At 35.6% G+C, this 21,772-nt stretch overlaps 1 long non-coding RNA gene across 1 annotated transcript in view; it reads left to right on the top strand.

Annotated features, from left to right (window-relative positions):
• Nucleotides 1-2,865: 2,865 nt before the first annotated feature.
• LOC141577570 (uncharacterized) overlaps nucleotides 2,866-21,772 on the top strand; it is a 32,555-nt gene continuing 13,648 nt past the window's right edge. Inside the window, exon 1 of the long non-coding RNA XR_012506836.1 lies at nucleotides 2,866-7,624. This is a non-coding gene — a long non-coding RNA (uncharacterized LOC141577570). The remainder of the gene's footprint in view (nucleotides 7,625-21,772) is intronic.

Below are 21,772 nucleotides of genomic sequence, written 5' to 3'. Positions count from 1 at the left end.
TGTAGGAATCTTGGCTACTTGTGTATGACCTTTATTATTGGAAAACTTCAGAGAGATGGACTGTCTAGTCACTGGCTCAAAGCCATCCTTTTTGAGGTCATTTACATCTGTCTGACTTAGAAATCAAGACATTTGTTGGGGTAGCAGTTTCTATGGGGAATTTATGAGCCAGGATGCAGCTTAAAACATGTAGTCTTTCTGAGGCTCAACCCCACCTCACCAGTTGATTGATAACCACTCTTTGCTCTGAAATGTGAGTGGTTTATATGTTACAAACCTTGGTTCTACACTTAGGACATAACAGCAAGTAGTGTCAGCCATCCATGAAGAACAGATCCTTATTTTATTTTTCCTCACTTCTCTTGATGTTCGTAAGTAATGACATGAATTCTGAAAAGTTCTAATAGCACTCGTGAGTTCTCCCAGGTTCCTTCATCCTTTCTCACCACTATCGCCAGCCTGCAGTTCCCCTCAGCTAGTCTCTCATCCTGTTCTGACATTATTGAGACTAAGCTGTGCATACCCTAGAGTTTTGGCATGTTTTACTGTATCTGGAGGACTAGTGATGGTTGTGGGGCTTTAAAGTAGTCATCTACATGTGTTGTTGAGCAGAACTCTGGGACGTGTGGGCATAGTGGAACACTTCCTAATGGAAGAAAGAACTGAAACATAAGTCTGATTCAAAGTCAATGGATGAAATCCAGCCAATGGGGTAACTGGGCATAGAATAATACCACTTTCTCAAATATCCTCTGATCATGAGTCATAAATTTATTTTTGAACTCTAGGATAAAGGACTATAAAAAGAGAACAAGAACATTGAATTTCCTATGTTTGTATTCCCTTGGGAGAAAAAGTTGTGTAATATATGAATAGCATCGATGCCTATGGCTTCTGCTCTGAAGGGGAACTGTGCTAGACTTCTTCCCAATGATTATAAGGTTTGAGTTTTATAAGTGAAAGTCATTAGTACCAATATTGACATAAGCAAACATTGGATACTGGCAGTCTTGGTGTACACGTTAGCCAGCAGTGATGGTATTTCAGGGACATTTGGGGCAATGAAAACCTAAACAAACTTAAACTGAAATTTAATACACGCATACAGAAGAAATGGAAGTAAAGGATAGAGCTCATTTTGTGCTTGTGAGGATTGTGTTTTTGCAAACACAAGAAACAATCCTTAGGGACTCTGCAGAGAGTATATTGAAAAAATGTTTATAGCTAATGCATGTGGAATACCTAGCATGTCCTCAACACTAGGCTAAGTTCTTAACACTTAATGTTACAATAATCCTAGGAAGTAGGTGCTGAAATGATTTTCCCATTTTCTCCAATAAGAATGACTGGATATTTCGTACCTTGTGCAAGATCACTTGATATCAGACAGAGCTGGGATTAGAAGCAAGGCAGTTTGGCTCTGTATTTTTTAGACTTGTGTTTTTTAAAACCACTAGAATTCCAGTACTTCGTGGGCGTACTACCATGATACAAATTTTCCCCTCAAGGCAAAGTTGGATTTTGAAATTCAAGGTTGCTTAATGGGTGCACAATACAAGTTTAGGGGATTAAAAGGAAAAATGAACATACTTTTAACCTGTGGGTAAGATATTACCTCTAACTTACTTCATCTGGTGTTATTACTGTAGTCCCACCAGGGTGATTTGAGTGTAACCCCCTTCCCTGTAGGCTGAAGGGTACATTTCTCCATTTATCAATTCAAAATTGTTGTATTAAATATCTGCCTACCATATGCCAGACATTGTAGCGGGTACAAGGATTCAGTGAAAATGAAAGAAAGATAGAAGCTCTTCTAGAAAAATTACTTTCTAGCATGTAACTAGGAGCTAAAGAGTTGTGAATGGTGGTTAATTGATTGGTTAGCAGCTTCAAAGAGGAGTATTTTGAGGTGCTAAATATTTTGTGACAGCTGAGGAACTAGCAGAGGGAGACTTAAAAACTAATTAACATGTACTCCACGATCTGATGAACCTCCGTCTCCTTCTATTTCTCTCTCTGTTTCTGTGTCTCTGGTCTTCTCTTCCTGTATGCATCCCCCATACTGCTCTCCTCTTTCACTGTTTTCTCTTAAAATGTAATCACATATAATGTAGCTAAATGAAGTATCCTTATTATTGTTTCTTTTCCCCATTGGTCTAGAAGGCTGAGGTACATAGAGAATTTTTTTAAAAATTTCAACTCCAGAGTAACATGTTAGTCCTTTTGAAGAGAGGAGACCTCATTTTCAGCCAAGGGGCTACTGCCAAATGGCTGTGCATCCAGAAGGCAGTGGGAATGGGAAAAGGAGCAGGAATACTGGTGATCCCCCAAAGCCAATGGAGGTATCCGTAAGAGGAAGAGACAGCTTTAATCATATGTCACTTGCAAAGAGAACTGAAGCCAAATTTCCACATTACCAATCAGTGAGAAAGTTCTTAACTCATTCGACTTCATTCCTCTTTTCCTTTGTATATTTTTCTGAAGCTAGAGAGGAAAGACCAATGATAATCTCCTCTCCCAACCAGGGGAAAGAGGGAAGTTCTAATATTAAGTCATTATTAAAGTTTTGACTATTACACGGGTCAGGGCATTATAATAACAAGATTAAGACTGGATTGTGCAACTAAACATGATTTGAGAATATTTTATATTGTCAAAAAGTGATCAGAAATTTATGGGGTTATCTTCATCGTTGGGCAGGGAATGAGCCAGCCCAGAAGACCAAATGAAAGGGACAAGAAGACAAGCATAATTTTGCTTCCTGAAAAATTTACTTTAGAATTTTACTCCCTGCATTAAGAAAGCTACACTTGCACGTATATGAGAATATCTCCAGGATGTATACTCGGAGCAGATTTGGTGAGTTATAAATTATTGACATGTTTTTTATATATGTATATATGTATATGTTATATATATATGTTATATATGTGTGTGTGTGTGTGTATATATATATATGTATATATATATATATACTTTTAATATAATGCTAATTATTTCAAATCAGAATAGCCTTAACGTTTCTCTCAGCTTCATTAAACTTTAGCAGACTTCCTCCTGTGTCTCGGGCCCTGACCTCTCTCTCACCCCCTCACCCCAGCCAGGTGGCCCAAACATAGTTGTCTTTCCCCTCCCTTATCTTACAGCATTTATTTAAGAAAACGCATGCTTGCAAATCCTTTCTTTGCCTCTTGAGTTGTCATTCTTTTAGACATCCTCTTGCCAGTTGAACAGCCCAGGAATGTGTTTCTCAAAGACCTGAGAGCCCCTCCCTTTGGAAAGGAATTTTCAAGGAAGAGAGGGCACTATTTTCCAGTCCCTGTGGACCCCAACTTCAGGGGCACCTTGGTCCAAGTTGCAAAACTACCGTCCATCATAGAAATAGAAGAACGCTTACTTCTCCTTTGGAAAAACTCAGCAAACACAGATGGGCCAGGATTCCTCTAATCACAGCTATGAGATCCTCTGCCACACTTTGCTTCGGTGAATTGAGTTCAGCCTGAACTCAGGCCTCTCTCTCCCACAGCAATAACTTTGAATGAAGTCTTACATGTCTGTCTGACAGAGCAGTCACTGGTCCTGTAGAGTTCTGAATTTCTCCTGGGCAAATGTTGTCAGGTCCATGTAGCCTAGAGCAGGATCTCCACAGGTTGGCCCATCAAGCTAGATCCTGCCACTCATTGTCTTTTTTATGATCTGGGAAATGAGGAAGGCTTTTAAGTTTAAAAGAGTTGTTAAAAACAAAATGAAAGCAAAGAAAAATATGCAGAGACCACAGGTGGCCAGCAAGCCTGAACTATTTACTATCCATTCCTTTACAGGAAAAATGGGCCCACCTCTGCCCTAAAGCTAGGGGGGAAGCTTTTGGTGCCTGGTCAGCTTTCCCAGTGTGCTGTCTGCCTGTAGGAATTTAGAAGCCCTGAGAGTTTTTCTCTCTTGAAGTGGTTTCAGTTTTCTTTCATCCAGGCTGCCAGGGCATTAGCCAATTCAACATTTTCAAAAACTCTGTAGCTGTTATTTTATATCACTTCTAGAGGTGCAGGGTGCATCAGACTTCTGTGTAACCACACCTTTAACCATCCTAGAACCTTCTTTGGCTGAGCGTATCTGAGGTGCTCATATTAATTCTTTCAGAGTTTTTTAGAAATGGGCTTTCCAGTTATAATCTTGTTTTTGTCTTTTGCCTGAGGCCATGTTTTCCTGGACCTATCCCTACCCCCTCTTCCATATTTGGTTTCTTTCCTGAAGTTGATTTTGTGAGAAATAGTTTTATTTTCCATCCCTTTAATTTCTGGCCTGACTATGTTGCAGCAAAGAGTGTTACAGCTCAGTGTTACAGCTTAACTGTGACAGCAACCTGGATCCAGGTGAGACCAAACAGTACTTGGAGGGTTGGAGAACTCAGGTTTATTACGCCAGTGGGCCCAAAGGAGTTATTACTCCAAGCTCTGGACCCTGTCTGTAGGTTTACATAGGCTTTTATAGGCTGCTGGTCAAGACTTTGCAACATCATATGCAAATAAGATGTAACAAAAGTTGACTCATTAGGAATGAGCTTTGTAGAACTGGACTAGTCAGGAGTGATAGAAATGGACCAATCAGAAGTGACAGAAATGGACCAATCAGGAGTGAGCTCCATGCAAATGAAGTGCTATAAATGGACCAATCAGGAGTTAGCTCAGGGAACCAATGGAATCTTAGGGTTAAGTTCTGCTTTCCTAGAAGCAAGCCGTTTTAGATGCAAAAAGCGTGATAATGCCACTGGGCCAGGGAACTGGATGGTGCTGGCAGGAGAGTAGTGGCCCTGCCTGAGGGTCCTGCCTATCTTTTTCATGGGGCTTCCCAGCTCAACTATATTCTCTTCAAATTCTGTTCCCAACTGGCCACTTTCTTTCTGAGCTCAATTCTTTCTTTTTAGTACCTTATCAAATGCATCCAATAACAGCACACATTTTCAGAATCTTCTTAAAATTACCTCTTCCTACCCTTTTAAGGTCATTAGGTAGGTTTTATTCCTTCCATGTTATCACAGGCAATGGTTTTTACTAAGTGTTTTCCCACTCATATAGGTCACCATTTTTATAGTTGCTTTAACTGTTTCTTCAGTGCCTACCACTTGGTGTCAAATCCTTTGTCACACGTTTGAGAATTTTATTACCACAAGACCTCATTTCTAGTTACCAATCTCTCTGAGTTTATCAACTATTGTCATAACAATCCTGACTAATTACATGAAATTCAGTAGCTTGAAACAGCATTGACATATTCTTGGTGCAGAATCTATAAGTGAGATAAGATTGAGAGATTGACAGATTTTGGCTGAGTTTTTCCACTAGACTACGCTGGGCTTGGTTCAGTAGGTTCTCCAAGACATCTTCTTGTGATGGATAGCAGAAACATAAAAATGCAAGTGCAGCTGCACAAGCACATGAAGGTCTCTAGTTGTATCATTGCCAATCACCTCTGGTCTAAGAAATTCCCATGGATGTGCCCAAAGGCCAAGGGGCAGAGAAATACACTCTAGAACAATAAAGTTATGGTTAAGGGTGTGACTATAAGGAAGAGTGAAAGACTAAGACCCATAATTCATTCTCCTACTGAAGGTAATTGATACAGAGTGCAAATAATGCAAACCCATTCCAACATTTATAGGTGGCTCTGAATAATGAATAAGAACATTCGGAAGAGAAGTGGAAATCAATGTCATTTAAAAAAAATCAGAACTGAAAAAAGAAATGACACAGCTGTGTATTTCTGAAGGGCTTACCCTATTATACAATTAAATGAACTCAACTCAATCAAAAAAGAACTATAAAATATACTCAAGGAAAGGCAAAAATAGGAAATAATAAAGATAAAAGTATAAACGAATGCATTTGAACATAGAAAAGGGAATATATTGTCAACATGTCCTTGAACTTATTTTAGAAAAACAAAATAGAAAAGTCCTGGCAGATCAAATTAAGGACAAAAGAGAGGAAGTGTAAATAAGTAAAAATTAGAAGTAGAAGGAGCGCAGATATGTGCATTTAAAAAAATGATTTTATTAAAATTTGATCTCAATAACATAATTACATAGTGATTATAGAGATTAGATTTCAAAAATATATGTTTCTTAAACTGGTTAATTAATAATTCTCTAGTAAATATTATGTCTTCAAGTATGAAGAAAAAGTGTAAAATATCATGAAAATTTGTACCTCAAAGAATTCTTTTGACTTAACCATAATAAAACATCTAACTTTCATTGTTGATGAAGTGTCAACCTACGTGCTATATGCTTTGCATGATTAATATGTTATATATCTCAGAATATAATGGAAGTTGTATAATCCCTCTATGACAAGTGAGAAAACTAAAGTTCAGAAGGTAAAAAATTTACCTGAGGCCGCCCAGTTTGGCAGGCGCATTCGGGATTTGGATGAAGGTAGCTGGATTGAGAGCTTCTGCTTTTAATCACAGTGCCATTCCTGAGTTTGGGGCACTTAAAAAAATTTTTTTTTACTTCTGAATTTTTAAGAAAGCATAAAAGTGAAAAGTGTGAGGATGTAAAAGTTATTTTTCCTTTAGGGAAACATTTCTAAAAAACAAATTTAAAAACCCAATGTTGAAGTAGAAAAAAATTACAAAGGGTATATAAGGTCCCTAGATTACTCTGATTTATCTTTTTATGTGAAATAAATGCAAACAACAAACAGTGGTAGTCATTCCCAATGGAATTCTGGAGCAAATTTAATTGGAGAAAGGCATCCAGATCCTTTTAACAAAGTAAGCATAAAGTTTGGCATCATTGAGCACCCTGAATATGGTGAAAGTAGCTAATGATATTTTGTTTTATGACAAAAATTAAAACTTAAAACAAATTGATTATATACCCTAAGTACAAAATTCCATCAAGAGTATAATACCCCATGCATTTACCAACATCACTTTTTTCCAGAGGAAAAGATAAGAAAAGAAACAGTAAGTAAGTACATTTAACATACATATCAATTTTATGAAGCTCCAGAATAAAAAAAATTATTAAAATGTGAAAAATGTGTTTTAGAATTGTGGAACTACAAATAGTATTGATTAATAGCAGTTTAAATTTGGGTTACAGTGCCTTAGTGCAATTTTCATTGCTTGTAAATGTATAATTTAGAAATAGATGTAATCATTTTTTATAAGTAATTCTATCTTCTAAGTAATTCTAATTTCTAATTAGAATTCTAAATTCTAAATTTTAAAACTCCACTGTTTCTTGATTTTTAAGTTGTAACAGAGTATAGTAAACATTTCTGAGTCTGCAAAAAAAGTCTCTATGTCTGAAAAAATTGTGTTTTGCCTTATACTTACTGTAGAAAGATTAATATTTAATATTTGATAAATTTTTAGATTTTTATGCAAACTTTTTATGTGTTTATATAAAGAGTACAGTTAGCAGGATCCTAAATACCCTTGTATTCTGGAAAAGCCAAGATATTGCCCTCATAATGTTACCGTGTCCAAACTCGTTCTGCTCTCCACACAACAGGCCAATGAATCGGAGATGAGGTGCTGGGGCAAGGAATAGTGACTTTTTCAGAAATGTGGCAGACTGAGAAGATGGCAGACTAATGTCTTGGAGAACCTTCTTACTCAAGTAAGAATTCAGGCTCCTTTTATACAGAAAAAAGGGGAGGGGTGTGATTGGTTGTTGCAAACTTCTTGATGTAGGAATTCTTTGTTCTTGTAACTGTCATCTTGGGTCAGGTCATGGTGCCCCTGTAAAACCTCTAACAAAACAAATGTTATTTTCTATTCTGGACCTTGTTATCTTTATATATGTGCAAAAGTATTAATATCCTTACAGGTCAGAGCCCCGAGAAAAGGCTCTCCTATATATTTCAGGCTAAAGGCAACATTCTTTTACAAAAGGTGCAGAGCTAGCAAGACTAAACCTAGAAAACAGGGCACAGGGTTAAAGCCAAAGAAACAGATTTAATATGGAGTCAGGTTTGTTCTTTTCTGTTACAGTAATTCTATCAGGGCACTTCCATTCATCAAAACACTCATATAAATATCATATAATATTTATTGTCACTTATATAGGATACAAAAGCATGAACATAGACTGATAATATACACATGTAATTCATTATAGTGATTGCCTCCAAGGAGTTTCTGGAATTGCGGCAAATGTTAGTTTACTACCATTTATTGCTTTATTTCTTTATTACAAAATCAGTTTTAAGTATATTAGCACAAACAACATTTGCTACCTCTCAGTTTTGTATTCACGGGTATTTTTATATTATTATACATACTATTGTATATTAAAAACGTCAGTATAATAAAAAGATGGTCCTTAATGTTTATAGGCAAAGAAAGAGTGACAATCTCTTCTCACTGTTTCAGTCAAGAAGAGATTAACTGAAAGTTGGCTTCTCTTAGAATAGAAAGACATGAGGTGGCATGTTTGATTAGAAAACTGGTTCAACAGTAGAAATGAATTGTAGGTCAGTGCAATAGTCTTCAATGTGTAGGGATTAAAATTGAGACAGAACTGGGCTGATATACTGAATCTGTGGCTTAATCCTCTGTTATGTGGAGCATGATACTTAATGACTTATAGTCCTATAATGTATTGTTTATAAAATGAGAACCATGAAACCTACTATATATAGTTAGAATTAAATGAAATCATATATGTAATGGGTTTAGGACAGTGAATGCAAAATATTATTACTTTGTTCCTCCATATTATTGCTCCAGGTTGCCCCCAAGATTCTTGAGGGGTTTTCTTTGGCTTCTCTTACTTATCTCATCTATGTAGACACATGCATTAGTAGCTCATGTTTTTGTTGGCTGGTTCCTATTCTTCTTATGGGAATAATTGTATTCCTTTGAAGAAATATGTTAAAATTTGTTCATTCACTCTTCTGGAATAGGATTTGGGGATTTTTTTTTTCTTTAGCTTTGTCCCATTCTAAGTAAAACTTCTCTAAATATCTCATACTAGTCTTTTCGTTGATACATATATTTATTCTCTTGGATAAATGCATAGGAATGTCTTTGTTGGTTTGAAACTTTGGGAGCTTCCTGGGGGAAATCTGAAACTGGCCCCATACAAATAGGACAGGGACAAACCAAAGAAAGAGCCAGAGCACTCCAGATTGATAGGTAGCAAGTTTTATAAGCTATGGAACTTACATACGATGCTTGTCTTGGGTGGCCACAAGAGGATTAAATCTCTGCACCCACCTGCCAGCATCTCAAAAGTTTGTATAGAGGCTTTAACTGGGTTCAGACACATATATCTTCCAGATGGTCTCAGCAACACATTACTCTCTTAAGGCGGTGTCCTTGAAAACGGGAAATGGTGGACAGAAAGTATTTTCTAAGTTCAAGGAACAGTGTGAGTAATATCCAATTGCCTGGGTCCAGCTCAGGGATCAACCTACAGTCACATCCTCTAGTTGACCTCCTGCCACAGTCATAGCATTAAGTGTCTGTTTAAATTTCTAAGATACTTGCAGTTTTTCAAAATTATTGTACACTTTACACTCTCACCAGCGATGTGTGAGAGTTCCTGTTGCTCTACATCTGCTCAGCATTTTATGTTCTCAGTCATTTTAATTGTAGCCATTTCTGTGGACGTGAAGTTGTATCTCACATTGTGACATTAATGATCATTTTCCTGTTGACTAATGCTGAGCCTTTTCATGTGTTTATTGGACATACATGTAAGTATATATACATATATGAATATATAAAATATATACATAAAATATATACATATATGTGTATATATATACAGATAAAGATATATACATATAATTATAAAAATATACTTACATATTTATAACATTTATTTATATATAAATATATAAGTATAAAAATATACTTATAAATGTAATACATAATAATTAATATAACATAAATATATCAGACATACAACAAATAAAATATAATAAATAATAATATAAAGTATAACATATATAAATATATATATATAAATAGGTAAATATCTAAATATATATAAAGTGTTCAAGTCTTCTGCTTATCTTTTCCATTGGGGTTGTTTGGTTTTTATTATTGATTTTTATCAGACATTGTTAAAATCTGATATATCAGATATTGATATATTCTGAACAGAAGTCCTTTGGTATGTTTATCAACTGTGAGCATTCTCTTCTATTCTGTGGTTGCCTAATCATTTTCTCAATTATATTGTTTGAACAGGAGAAATTCAGTATTTTGATGTAGTCCAGGTTATCAATTTATTTTTTATGGTTAGTGATTCTTATGAACTTTCTCTGTCTAAAAAATATTTTGCTATTTAAATTTAGAGTCCATTCTCCAATGATTTCTTCTAGGGTCTTTTAGATTTCACATTTAGTTGTACATCCCAACTTGAATTATTTTTATTTGTTTATTCTTTGAAAAGTAGCTGTCATGAGTCATTTCATTCCATATGTGTATCTAGCAATGCCAGGAACATTTGTGAAAAACTTTCCTTTCCCCACTGAAGCAGCTTGGCACCTTTGTAAAGAAAACCTTAATTGTATATATTTGGGTCAACTACTAAGCTTCTATTCTGTCCCATGGTTATGTGGAGAGAGGAGGGAGGAGAGAGGAGTATCACTCTATATGAACAAACTTGTTATGCATGAGTTGACACTTCTACTTCTTTACCTTCCAAACTTTAGGCATTTTGTTTTCTAGCTTTGTTCAAAGTCTAGGCCCTCTAATAGGATATTGAATAGAATTGGTGAGAGCAAACATCCTTGCTTTTTTTACAATCTTTGGGGAAAAGCTTTTTTTTTTTACCATAAGAAGTGAGTGATGTTACCTCTAGGTTTTCTGTAGATGCTCTTTATCATATGTAGCTTCCTTCTTTTCTTAATTTTCTTACTACCAAGAATGAATGTTCTCATAATTTTTTCCTATGATTGATCTCTTTCATTTTCTCTTTTAATTTGTTAATAGGGTGAATTGCAATGACTGATTTTCAAACAATAAATTATCCTTTGACTCCTGGGACAGCTTTATTATGACATATTATTTGCTGTATAAATTGTTAGATTCCATTGCTAATATTTTATGGAGGGTATCTTTGTTTATGGTCATGAGGGATGGCCACTTGTAAACTGATTATGTGATTTGATGTTTTGTTTTCAGTGCTCTGTTGGCCCTATAAAATGAGTTATTTGATCTCTCCTTTCATATTTTTTGAAGCATTTGTTTAAGGTTGGGATTATTTCCTCTGTGAAACAATTTTGTACTGGGATTTTCTTTGTGAGAAATTTATTGATTCTGGATTTAATTTCTTAAAAAGATTTTGTAGTTTTCCTTGTATCCATTATGGTAAGTTATGATTTCTAAATGATTTGTCCATTTCATTTAATTTGTTGAATTTATTGTTTGAATTTACCTCACTATACTTTTTAAATTCTGCAGGATCTGTAATAATGTTCTCTCTTTTATTCCTGATAATGTTAATTTGTTTCTTTCCCAGACATATAAAGGCCTTGTCAATTTCTACTCTCTAGGAAACACGTTTTGTCTTTGTTGATCCTTTCTACTATTTTTCTATTTGCTACTTGACTTATTAACTTTATTGAATGTTCTTCCTTATACTCACTTTGAGTTTATTTTGCTCTTCTTGCATTATCTTCTTGAGGTAGAAATGTAGATAATTAGTATTAACACTTTCATCTTCCCTAAGCATATAATGCTGTAAATTTCCCTCTAACCAGTGTTTAAGCTGCATCCCACAAATTTTGGCCTGTTGTATTTTCATTATCATTTACTTTAACCTATTTTCAATTTTTCTTGTGATCTGTTTGTTGACCTATGTGATATTTGGAAAAGAATTGTTTCACTTGTGAATGTGACTTTCTTCATAACAGAACACATTTCTGTTTTATGGATTTCTCATTTAATTCCACTGTGTTCAGACAAAATACCTTGTTAGAATGAGCAATTTTGACGGTTGTTGAGAATTATTTTATAGCCCCCTCATTATGCTCCTTTGTTAAAATCCTTGAAAAAATGTGTTTAGTGCATTTGTTGGGTACAGTGTTCTATAAATACCAATTAGGTCAAGTTAAATGGTAGTGTTTAAATTGTCTAAATTTTAGAAAGTCCTATCTTACATAATAGGTTGACCAAATTTTGTGTACAGTTTCAGGAGTCGGGGTCACGGACTCGTGGAAACACATACCTGAATTGTGATCAGTAGATGATGTGCCCCTCGTGGTGCCAGCCAGTCAACTGTTGCACAGATTAGTTGCTGGCTGATAGCTGTTGTACAGATGTACTTGCTGAGAGGGGTGTCCTACCTCTGTCCAGGGTACTTTTTCTGAGAAAGCAGGTGGTTCATAAGTTGACAGCACTTGATCACGGTGTGACTATCTGCTTATCTTTTAAAATTCTCCGGATCAGATGATTTTCACAATGACCTCATCAGGTAATGTCAGGAGGATCCCCTGCTGGGAAACAAGTCCCTGGATGCAGAACAAGTTTACCAGTTTGCCCTCAGTGAGTGTCAGAGCAGAACAGTGAACCAAAGTTACGTGAAGTTGTGGAGCCAGCCAGCAAACCTGTGTGATGCTCTTTTACCTACACCATAACTCGAGCTGGAAGCAGATTTGTTTCCACTTGAACCCCTGGTTAATGAGAGAAAGTGTACCATATTTTGCCTAATGGTCTGTCATTTTATTCATTTGATTTAGAAGTTTTCTTTACTTCTGTGAGTACATATGGGGAGGATAGTTGGGGGTAGAGAAGAGCAGGCAAATGTTCAGTCTTCCATTGCAAACCAGATGCTGCCTGACTGGAAGGGAGAAATATATAAATTAAATATATAAATTGTTTGGCTAATCCCTGCCAACAACCTAATGTCCACCCATGAAAAGCAAATCGGTATGTCATGTCAGAACTGATATTTTTGTTTCCAACCTTATCTTTTGTTCACCTATCTCAGGGATTTTCAATATGTTTTTCAACAAGAAAATTGTCCCTGGTAAGCCTCAGCTGTTTCCCAAAATGCCCAATAAGAAATAAATTGTAATTTATGTTTAGTAAAGCCTGTGTGCTTGAAGGTCTCTGAGAGGTTTCTGTATAGTAGAAGATGACAATGGAATCTGATTCTTTTCTTAACACTTACCCACTTTAAATAGAAGTGATTCTAAATTCACTCCACAATTCCCTGTGAACTTAATCAAGATTTTCTGAATATAATGGAACATAATATTGAAGGGAAGAGAAGAATTAATAGTTATTGAGAAATTTAATCCATTTTTAACTTCAAGGCAGAGAGCAGAGTCTGTGCCAGGCTCTGTGTTCCAAGTTGTTCCTACATTTCCTCATTCAGTCCTGATAAAAATCTTGTAAGATGAGCAGTATTGGCCCAATTTAGAGAAAGTGAAGCTGAGTTTCAGATGATGTCACTACCTGCTCTAGGACTCTGACCAGTAAATACAAAATCAAAGATGCAAATTCAATTCTTTGCTGTTCCAAAATATATATTAACTCTTCCACTACACCATATTAACTCCTTTCCTTTCTTTTCTAACTCCAGAAACATTATTACTATATTAGGCACTACACTGGCTTATTAGATGTATTACATTTAATTGTGTTTAAATGTAATGCAACAAAAATAATCTAAAGTGAAACTTCTGATATTCAAATAAATATTTTCTCTCTGGGAGAAATAGTCTAAGAGATATCTGTAACATTAAAATATAAGAAGAACTATTAAAATATTAATGACATACTTTTAAGTTATATGATACTAACCAGTGACAACTCATAAATTTTCTCCTTTCTGTAAAAGGTGGTGACCTAGATTTTTAAAATCCCTCTCATGGCCTTCCTATAACTTCCAAATTTTTGTTTTCTTACAGGTTTACATTTATAATATTCTGAAAATCATAATTTCCTTATTTATTTGGTAATAAGATTAGTTCTATTTTTAACGGATTCAGTATTCATCCCTGGTCATTTATAGAGTTCCTAAACATGAATTTTAATCAGCTGAATTCTATTTTTTAATAAAACTTTAAATTTTGAGGTAACTGTAGGTTCACATGCACTTTCAGTAAATAATGCAGAATGATCTCAAGTACCCTTTCCCCAATGTCCCCCAATAGTAGTGTTTTATAGAACGTAGTATAATATCACCACTAGGATGATATGATACAGTCAAGATACAGAGAATTTCCATCACCACAAGAGTGCCTCACGTTGCCTTTTTATAGCCACAACCAGTTTCCTCTGACCCCACCCCTCCTTAACTGTGGCAACCACAATCTTCTCTCTGTTTCTATAATAACGTCCTTTCAAGAATATAAGAAATGTCAAATTACTCCTCCTCCCGACTAACTTGTAGGCTCTTTAAATTACAGGATGATGAGAGCAGAGAGGCGGGCTAAACTGGGACTGGGAGGCAAAAAAGATTTTTAATGGAAAATTTTAAGGACATATTTGTAGATGTACATGCAATTGTCAACATAATACAGGGAGATCCTGTATACTTTGTCCAGTTTCCCCCAATGTGACAAAAAATTGTTTTAAGGACTGTAATATAATACCACAACTAGGATATTGACATTGATACATGCCGTCAATGGTATTTTGATTCCCCCAGTTTTACTTGTACTCATGTGTGTGTCTGCTTGTAGGTTCTACACAGTTTTACCTCAGACCTGGGGCTTGTTCAGCTTTTGAAAATAAGTTGGTGTATGTCTTTTGAAAATCTGGGAAGTTTTCAGCAGTTATTTCTTTGCATACTTTTTAAGCCCCATTTTCTTTCTCCTCCCTCTGAGACTGATACCAAGAATTTTAAATATTCTGTTACTGTTCCATCGTTCCCTGAGGCTCTGTTATTTCTTGTTAATCAGTCTTTCATCTGTCATTCAATTGGGTAATTTTATTGTTCTCTATTCTGCTTAATTGGCTTGATTTTTGTTCCCTCCACTCTGATGTTTAGTGCATCTATTGCATTTTTAGTTCAGCTATTGTATTTTAAGGTCTAAAATTTTCATTTGGTTCTTCTTTATGCTTTGTATTGCCTTTCTGAGACTTTCTATTTCTTTGCTGAGACTTTCTAGTTTTTCACATGTTTGAAATATATTCCTCACTATGTTGAGGTATTTTATGATGGCTGCTTTAAAACATTTGTCAGATAATTTTAACACCTCTGTCATATTAGTGGTGACATCTTATTGTTCTCTATTCATCTTGTTTGAAATTTTTCTGGTTCTTGGTATTATAACTTTAAAAAAATTGAATCATGGGTATTTGGGGTATTATGTTAAACTCTGGGTCTTATTTCAACTTTGTATTTTAGCTGGCTTCCTCTAAAATTGCTTTAACAGGGAAAGAGTGGGCTTTTACTGCAAGAAGTGGGTAGAAATCCAGGCTTCCTACTTGGCCTTCCTTGACACCCAAGGATATTCCTTGTTGCTGCTCAGCGTGGGAAGAAGTTTTGGCTTCCCAAGGGGCTTCCATAATACTTCTATGGCTGGGAAGGGTAGGAGTGCCTGGTTACTGCTCCTCACATGGTCTCAACTGACTGATACAATGGGGCCAGAGTGTCTTGGTTAGTGCTGAGTGGTGGTGACATTCCTTAGTTTCCACCAAGCCACCTCTGTTACTATCACCATGTCGATGGGAGTGGGTGCCCTGTTACTGCCTTCTGTTTTCTAATATAAAGTGTTAATGCCTCAAATATTTTTTTCCACCTTAAGAATTTTACTAGAACAAATCTCTGGGGCACTCTTTCTGAGAAATTTTCTCTGGTACTTAATGTGAAATTTCAATATGTAAGTTCTAGAGGTGATTTGGGGGTGGATGGAATGCTATGGTTTTTAAGTATTTATTCTGTTTCATTGCTTTCTTTTTTTCCTACTGATACTTACTGAGTACCACTCTTATACATGTATGTCTAACTTCTCTATCATTTTCTTTAGTATCATTTGGATCCGTTCATATCTTTTTGTTTTTAAAGATAATTTTCTTAGACAAAAATTGTTTTAGGTTCACAGTAAATTTGAAAGGAAAGTCCAGAGATTTGCCATATACTTCTTGTTCCTACAATGCAAAGCCTCCCCTGTTATAAACAGCCCCCACCAGAGTGGCACATTTGTTGCAGATGATGAACCTACATTGACATGTCATAATCTCCCAAAGTCCATAATTTACATTAGGGTTCACTCCTGGTGTTTTACGTTCTATGTGCTTGAACATTATTTAATGACTTGTATTGATCCTAATGGTATTATAAAGAGCAGGTTCATCATCCCCCAAAATCCTCTGTGCTCCACCTATTCATCCCTTCTCTCCAACCGCTGGCAACCACTGAATTTTTTTACTGACTCCATAGTTTTGCTTGTCCAGAATATTATATAGTTTTGATAATATAGTATATAGCATTTTTAGATTAGCTTCTTTGATTTACTAATACACATTTAAAGTTCCTCCATGTCTTTTCATGCCTTGATAGCTCACTTCCTTTTTAGCACTGAATAATATTCCATTGTCTGAAATGTACTACATTTTATTTATTCACTCACCTACTAAAGGACATCTTGGTTACCTCAGGTTTTGGCAATTATGAGTAAAGATGTTACACACTCCCACGGCTAGGTTTTTCTGGGGATGTACATTTTCAACTCCTTTGGTTAAATACCAAGGAGGACTATTGCTGAAATATATGATAACTGTATGCTTGGTTTTGTAAGAAACCCCCAAACTGTCTTCCAAGTGTGCATCCCCATTATTAATGAATAAAAATTCCTTTTGCTCTGCATTCTTGTCAGCATTTGGTGTTGTCAATATTCTGGATTTTGTCCATTTTAATATATGTGTAGTGTTATCTCATTGTTGTCTTCATTGCTTTTTGATTTAAATTTTTTTCTCTGCATCTTTTATTCCTTTAAGGTCTATTTATTTTCTATATTTGTTCTTTTCATCTTAGTTTAGATTTCACACTTAAATGATTTTTACTTTTGTGAAAAAGAAATTTTTTTCTAGAAGACCTTTAGACTTACTAATTTTAGAACTTAATTTTAGAAAAATTAAAAAGATAGCACAGTTTCCATATGGCCCACACTTAGTTTTGCCTATTATTAGCATCTTATATTATGTGGTGCAATTGTTTAATGAATGGACCGATGTTGTAACATTATTATGAAGTCAAGTCCATATTTTGTTCTAGTGTCCTTTTTCTGTTCCATGATCCCCTCCAAGATTACATTTAATCATCATGTCTCCTTAGGTTCCTCTTGGGTATGACAGTTTCTCAGACTTTCCTTTTTTGGATGAACTTGACAGTTTTAAAGGGCACTGGTCAGGTCTTTTGTAGAATGTCCCCTTTTTTGGACATTCTTATCCTCAGACAGGGTTATAAGTTTTGGGGAAGAAGCAGACTACAAAGGTTATGTGTCATTTTCTTCATAACAAATCAAAAGTACATACACTAAACATGACTTTGCTGTAGATGTTGAGCTTGACCATCTGGCTGAGATAATGTTTGCCAGTTTTCTCAAGTAACATTAGTTACTCTTTTCCCCATCCTCCACCCTTTCCTTACTAGACTATCTGGAAAGGAGTTACTGTGAACAACTCCCACTTACGGAATGGGAAGTTATGCTTCACCAAATTTAGGGCAGATCATTTACATAAATTATTTGGACTTCTGCACAGATTTGTCTGTTTGCCTCATTTATTTAATCATTTACTTAGTATGGACTCATGGATATTTAGTTTATACTTTGGACTATAAAATTATTATACTTTCAAATATTATTTTCACTAACTACTTTATTTTTTAAATTTTCTCTTTTAGATTTTTCATTATTTTAAATTTCTATCATTTAACATTTTATAGCTTGCTGATTTGTTTTATTCTTTGAAATTTCTATAATTTTTCTCATTTTCTCATAGCTTATTTTGAAACATTAACTTAGTAATTTTTAACCTGCTATATAGGTAGATGTTAATGGCATGCTTTCCTTATGTAAAGGGATATAATTCCTCTCCTTCTTTTCTTTTTTTAAATTATAACAGCTTTGCATGAGATTCTGTTTCATACCTTTTCTGTGACACATCTGTAGGAGAAACTGTTACCGAGTCCAGACTCATTCTGCTTGCCGCACGACAGGCCAGTAAATCGGGAGATGAGATGTTGGGGCAAGGAACAGTGACTTTATTTGGAAAGCTGGCAGACTGAGAAGATGGCAGACTAATATCTTGGAGAACCATCTTACTCCAGTCAGAATTAAGCCTCCTTTTATACTGAAAAGGGGAGGAGGTGTGGTTGGTTGTTGCAAACTTCTAGGTGTAGGAATTCTTTGTTCTTGCTGCTGTCCACGTGGGTCAGGTCATGGTGCCCCTGTAAAACCTCTAACAAAACAAATGTTATTTTCTATTCTGCATCTTGTTATCTTTATATATGTGCAAAAGTGTTAATACCCTTAAAGGTCAGAGCCTTGAGAATAGGCTGTCCTGTATATTTCAAGTTAAAGGCAACATTCTTTTACAAAAGGTGCAGAGCTAGCAAGACTAAGCCTAGAAAACAGGGCACAGGGTGAAAGCCAAAGAAACAGACCTAATATGGACACAGATTTGTTCTTTTCTGTTAAAAAATGATCATATTGCAGTTTTAGGGACTGGAGGCAAACAAGGATATTTACTGCAGTTTCACCCTGCTAGAGCCCCCTCTTCTGTTGTTTTCACCAGCTAATCAAAAATAAGGCCTCTACTTGCTGAGAACCTCCTCCACAGCTCCCCCCCGGCTTCAGCCCTGCCTCCCCTTATCTGACTCTTCTCTGTCCTCTGCCCCTATGCGCCCTGACCTGATCAGTTTGGATTCTATATCAGCACTATCTCTTCAATATCAAAAGGGGGCTTCAGTGGGTTGGTTTCTAGATTTCACAGGGTACAGACCCCCAGATAACCTTACCATTTTCAGATGTTCACATGGTTCGGTGGACTCTCATCCAATTTGGTGGTTCCCACGTGACCCTCCAGCTTTTGCTTCCTTTTTTTGAGAGGGACTAAGAAGCTTTGCAGAGAGTACCTGATAATGATTTGGGGTTTTCTGGATCTAAGGTTTGTCACTAGGACCTTTGTTTTCCCTTTACTTTCTCTTATACAGTTTCTGATGTTAAGCAGGTAGTTTAGTTGTTGTTAGTTTGTCTTCACCCACTTTTATTTGTTTTTTTAATGAAGTAAAATATACATGTAACTGTGTAAGTCTAAGTTGTACAACTTGTTGATTTGCTACATTTTTATATTACAGTGTGATTACTGTCATAGCATTAACTTATAGCTCTATCACATTATGTAATTATTGTTATTATTATTATTTTTGGTGGTGGGAATAATTAAGATCTAGGCTCTTAGCAACTTTGCAGTTCCTAATACAGAGTTATGGACCATAATCACTCTGCTGTGCATCAGCTCTCTAGACTTATTTTTCTACTAGTTCCAAGTTTGTATCCTTAAACAAGGTATCTTGAGATTCTTGAAGTTAACTTATCACCTTAGTAATGTTTCTGAAAGAATTTCAAAAGATGCAAATTGCCCATTTATGCCCTAACTATCCTCCCACTATCCTACTTTAATTTAAATTAGATTTTTCACACAGTCTCTTTTGCTCACCTCTGACCTATTATCCATATGTTTCTACATCATATTTTAATTACTTTTAATTCCGTCATCTCCCATCAATCTTCTATCACATGTCATCTTTAATAAAATAGAATTCTAGGATGTAGCCTGATGTGATTAAGAAAAAAATAATGTATATAAAAATCATTTCCTCCTTCTAGTGCATGTGTTTGGGTGAGGATAATAAATAAGATGTGTGATAAGCACTTTGAGCAATTTGAGGAAACATGCAAAGAAAATACAGAGGCAACAACATATTTATGTATTTATTTATTTATACTTTGTAGCTTCTTCCAAACAAAGGCGAAGAGGTTGGATTATAGTCATTTTAATTACGTTGCATCTTTCACTAGTTTCAGATTTGCTAAATCATGAATTCTGAATCCTTGCAGAAAAAGAGAATGAAGTATAAAGCCCCTGTATACTTGACAATCTATTTCCTTCCCTTTCTTTTCTTTTTTCTCCTTTCTCTTCCCCTTCCTTCCCTTTGCAATTTCCTACTATGTTTCTTTCTTTTTTTTTCTCCCTCCTTGTCTCTCCTCTGGCTGTGAAGGACTTAACTGACACACGATTACTGATGCTTTGAATCTAGTATAACATAAAGTTTGGGGAAATAATAAATGCACCGAATCACAAAATAGGGCTCCGATTCTATCCTGGTGGTCTAAATTTTTTAAAAATGAAATTCAACAGTTTCAGATGTGAGAAGGCAAACTAGAACATGATGCTAACTGCAGAAAACGTAGGAAGAGAGTAAAAGGCTCTCAGCAGCAGTGTTTTAGTCCGTAGTGACTATAATTTCAGTCAACAATATGAAATGCCCACTGAAGTGCTAAACACCCGAGCCTGCAGTGATTACAGGGAAATTAAGGGGAAAAAAGCCCCACACACTTTAGTCTAGAGTGAGACTGTGATATTGTTTTGCTGTGAAGACATAATTTAAGTATTGTTTGTACTTAGTGCTTCACTCTAACAAGGTTTTATTCCTGCCAGATGTGTTCTAGTCAGAAATACTAGAATGGTGAAGATGCTCACAACTTTTCAATAAGAGTTAGTACCCCGGCTGGTAGCTTGAAGAAGAATATTGTGAGTGTTTCCCCCGCATATTGATAGGGCTATTGTGTAGAAGAATTACCTAAGTTCCCCAGTGGAGGATTCACAAAGTGCGGGTCAATATGAGAAAGAGTTCAGATGAGTATATGAGGCTTTTATCAAAACCAGGCAAAAGACAGTAAGGGCTGCCTCAGGGGTGCTGAGGGATCTAACCCACATTTCGAGGACCACTTGGCAAAAATTTTATAGAATATTCTACAATTTCAAAGATGACTAGGTTTATATGCCTTTTAGAATCTCTTTAAGTTAGAATGCCTGTAATTTTATGAAAGATTCAGCTCACCTGCAAATAATGACAAGTATTATCCCTGACTTATATTCAAATAAAATCTTTAAAAAGGAAGTGATTTATACTCAATTATACTTTCAATCCAATTGGGAAAACTATTAAAAATATAATTTAGCCCCTATTTGCATTCTGCTCTAGTGAGATAATTAAAATTAACATACAATCCCTGATAATGGGGGAAAAAAGTTGCAAGAGGTTGAAATATATGTTACTGACCTCTCACTATCTCATGGCTTTTATTCATCAATAAATAATCCCAAGCTGGTCCTGCCCTCTTTGTTACAACACAATGTAAGGAGCATACAAACAAATATAATAAGCTATAAAAAGAACTGTTGCTTTTGCATAAAAGGAAAAATTAAGAAGCATCTGAAACAGAGAGGAAGGAGCTGCACAGATTAATTCTTGCTCCTTTCCCAGTAGTAGCTGTGATGAAACATTGACAAAACTCTGCACATTGTCACTGAGAGAGAAAAACTGGGTAGATCACATTTATTGTTTCCTTTCCTGAAGGGGGAGTAAAAAAGATGGCTGCGGTTCCTCCGGCTAAGGTACTGAGTTCTTATAAGGACATTTAGCAGAATAGTAGGACTTTAGGTTTTCAAACTGCAACCTCAGTTTCCTGCTGTTTCTTCCTCTACAATTCCCCCAGGGTATAGAATAGCTGAAGAGCAGAAATCATCTAGAGTTCTCAAACTTTATGTCTGAAGAAAAAACAAAATT

This window comes from Camelus bactrianus, chromosome 4 (assembly GCF_048773025.1).
Source record: "Camelus bactrianus isolate YW-2024 breed Bactrian camel chromosome 4, ASM4877302v1, whole genome shotgun sequence".
NCBI classification, from domain to species: Eukaryota; Metazoa; Chordata; class Mammalia; order Artiodactyla; family Camelidae; genus Camelus; species Camelus bactrianus.
The sequence above is the reverse complement of the archived record's forward strand: the minus strand, read 5'-3'. Positions and strand labels throughout refer to the sequence as shown.